The sequence below is a fragment of the Bison bison genome, unplaced genomic scaffold (genome assembly GCF_000754665.1).
Source record: "Bison bison bison isolate TAMUID 2011002044 unplaced genomic scaffold, Bison_UMD1.0 scf7180017864485, whole genome shotgun sequence".
Lineage (NCBI taxonomy): Eukaryota > Metazoa > Chordata > Mammalia > Artiodactyla > Bovidae > Bison > Bison bison.
The window spans coordinates 2375845-2379749 of record NW_011495045.1 but is presented as its reverse complement, the minus strand read 5'-3'; positions in this window follow the sequence as shown (position 1 = coordinate 2379749).

Below are 3905 nucleotides of genomic sequence, written 5' to 3'. Positions count from 1 at the left end.
ATATATATATAATATATATATATATATATTATTACTTTTGGTAGGAGGAGAAGGGAGTGACAGAGGATGTGATGGTTGGATACATCCCTGACTCAACGGACATGAGTTTGAGCAAACTCTGGGAGATAATGAAGGACAGGGAAGCCTGGCATGCTGCTGTCCATAGGGTCACAAAGAGTTGGACACGATTGAGCTACTGAACAAACGGCAACATATTGATGCATGTAAATGGGCTTAACTCGACTAGTAGAAATAAATTAATCTCATATTGGTTTCTTTTAGATCCATATAGATCAACTGGACAAACTCAGTTAGTAAAGATGGAAGATCTAAATGACCAGTAAGGCAGGTCTTATGGATATATATTGAGCTCTGTTTTCCAATAATGAAGGATGCACCTTCTTTAAGAGTGCCCATGGAACATTTACAAATGATAACATATTAGAAAGTTAAAATATTCTTTTTTAAATACAGAACAGTATATTCTAACCAAAGTACAATAAAGCTACAAATTAATAATAATATCTTTTAAAAGTCTTTCTACTTGAAAATGTAAACTAACAAACATACACAGACACACAAAGAAGGTAATAATAACCCTGTATGCGAGACAGCAAAAGAGACACAGATGTATTGAACAGTCTTTTGGACTCTGTGGGAGAGGGTGAGGGTGGGATGATATGGGAGAATGGCATTGAAACATGTAAAATATCATATGTGAAATGAATTGCCAGTCCCAGTTCAATGCATGATACAGGGTGCTCAGGGCTGGTGCACTGGGATGAGCCAGAGGGATGGGATGGGGAAGGAGGTGGGAAAGGGGTTCAGGATGGGGAACACATGTACACTCATGGTGGATTCAAGTCAATGTATGGCAAAACCAATACAATATTGTTAAGTAAAATAAATAAGTTAATTTTTAAAAAATTAATTGCAGAATTTCCAGAAGGAAACAATAAATCAAATGCAATATATTCTATCCAGGTGATAGTCAAACTAAACACTCCAAAATTCATCACTTTCTTACCCATATCAATAAAAATGAAATGAGTTAAACATTCAAATTCAAAAGTGAATAAAAGAACAACAAAGAATACCAAAAGAAAGCAAAAGTATTACTAAAAAGCAGACATAAATGAGTTAGAAAACCAGAAAAAGACAGCATTGATAAATAATCATGTCTTTTGAAAAACATAAATAAAATGGACAAATAAGTGGTTAATACTTTCAGTAAACAGAGGTAGGAAGCAAAAATACACACAATAAATATGACAAAGGAAAAATAGCCATAAAAATACAGGATTTTTTAATCTATGTAATTATGTTGGCATAATTGCATGAAAATAGTTTAAAAACCTAGATGAAGTAGATAATCTCAGCCAAAATTAAACATTAAGATTAAAAGTCTAGATAAACTGATTATTATTATTCAAGTAACTAGAGGGTTTTTCAAAAAGCTACCCTTCAAAACAGCACCAGGATCATACGGTTTCAGTGTGAAACACTACCAAACAACTAAGAAGACAAATAGTCTAGTTGCTATTTAAATAGTTCCAGATCATGAAAGAAGAAAAGAAAATTATTCAGTTTTTAACATCAAATGTAAAATATTTGTTGACATAAAAAGTTAATACAAAAAAGAAAGCTTACTTGCAAAACCTATGTTAAAGTTATAAGCAAAATATTAAAAATGTCATATTTAACTAAAATAAATCATAATCAGAGAGAGTTTATTCTGGGAATATAAGATGATTTCATATAAGAAAATCTATTATAACTTAATCATATCAATAGGTCAAGGGAGAAATCATATGACAATCTCCAACAATGCCAAAAAAAACTTTGAAAAAATTAAGCATTTATTTATTTATTTATTTATTTATTTATTGTCTTTTCAGTCTTTTTTTAAAATTAATTTTATTTTATTTTTAAACTTTACATTGATCATACATATACTACATATACATTCATACATATACACTCATTTATTAAAATAGAGATCAATTAAGCATACATTTTACTTACAGTCACTTAAGAAACATTTAACAGCATCCGCTTTAATTAATTAAGAAATGACACAAAGTTGCCTATCATTGCCATTCCTATTTGACATAATATTGAAAGAATTAGCCAATGGAATTAGACAAAATAAAGCAATTGGAATGTAAAGCTAGTTCTAATTTTAGGTATTATTATATTAATAAAAATCAAGAGAATCAATAAAAAAAACTATTACATAAATCAGTGAATGCAATATATTGTTGTTTAGTCACTAAGTCATGTCTGATTCTTTGGGACATCATAGAGGGTAGCCTGCCAGAGTCCTCTGTCCACAGGATTTTCCAGGCAAGAATAGTGGAGTTGGTTGTCTTTTCCTTCTCCAGGGAATCTTCCCGACCCAGGGATTGAACCTGCATCTCCTGCTTGGATGAGGATTTTGTACGACCTGGGAACTTCTCTTGCTGCTGCTGCTAAGTCACTTCAGTCATGTCCAACTCTGTGCGACCCCACAGATGCAGCCAACCAGGCTCCCCATCCCTGGGATTCTCCAGGCAAGAACACTGGAGTGGGTGGGAACTTCTCTTAACAGGATACAAAATGAAATATAGAAATCAATAGTTTCCATTTTATATAAACAGTAAAATGTTAGATTGTATAAAGGAAGAGAAGTCCCTCGGTTAAAATATAAACTACCTAGACATACTCTTAGCAAGAACTATACAAAATTTATGTAAAAAAATGTTAAAACACTACTGAAAGATAAAAATGTTTATCTAAATGAATAAAAAATATTCCTTGCTCTTGTAGAATGACTCAATATTAATGGAATGATCAAGCTTTCACAAAGAAGCAATAGAGGGAGGAGACCATGATGGTACAGTAAGATGATTCTGAGCTCACCTCCCCCCATGAACACATGTAAAATATATTTACACAAGGAAAAATTCTCACTGAAAACCAACTGGAAACTAACAGAAAGACTTTTATACAACTAGACTATAAAGAAAGATCCACATGGATTTGGGTAGGAAGGTTATTCAGGCACTCAGATTATTCAGGCATCTCCCTGGGAGGGGACACAGTTGAGGAGGGGGATTACACAAGCACAGAGATCTCCCTGGGGAGTGAGTGGTTCAAGCCACATATTGGGGACCCCAGCCTGGGATTCAATGACAGGAAGCTGTGTTCCCTTTGTATGGTTTGAAAACTAGTGGTACAAACAGGAGTTCTGTAAGAAAGACAAAACATTAGGCAGACTCATCAAGAAACAAAGGGAGAAAAATCAAATCAATAAAATTAGAAATGAAAATGGAGAGATCATAACAGACAACACAGAAATACAAAGAATCATAAGAGACTACTATCAGCAATTATATGCAAATAAAATGGACAACTTGGAAGAAATGGACAAATTCTTAGAAAAGTACAACTTCCCAAAACTGAACCAGGAAAGAGTAGAAAATCTTAACAGACCCAATCACCAGCACGGAAATTGAAACTAATCAGAAATCTTACAGCAAACAAAAGCCCAGGTCCAAATGGCTTCACAGCTGAATTCTACCAAAAATTTAGAGAAGAGCTAACACCTATCCTCGGAGAAGGCAATGGCACCCCACTCCAGTACTCTTGCCTGGAAAATCCCATGGACAGAGGAGGCTGGAGGGCTGAAGTCCATGGGGTCGCTAAGAGTCGGACACGACTGAGAGAATTCACTTTCTCTTTTCACTTTCATGCATTGGAGAAGGAAATGGCAACCCACTCCAGTGTTCTTGCCTGGAGAATCCCAGGGACGGGGGAGCCTGGTGGGCTGCCATCTATGGGGTCGCACAGAGTCGGACACAACTGAAGTGACTTAGCATAGCATAGCATAGCATCACACCTATCCTACTCAAACTCTTCCAGAA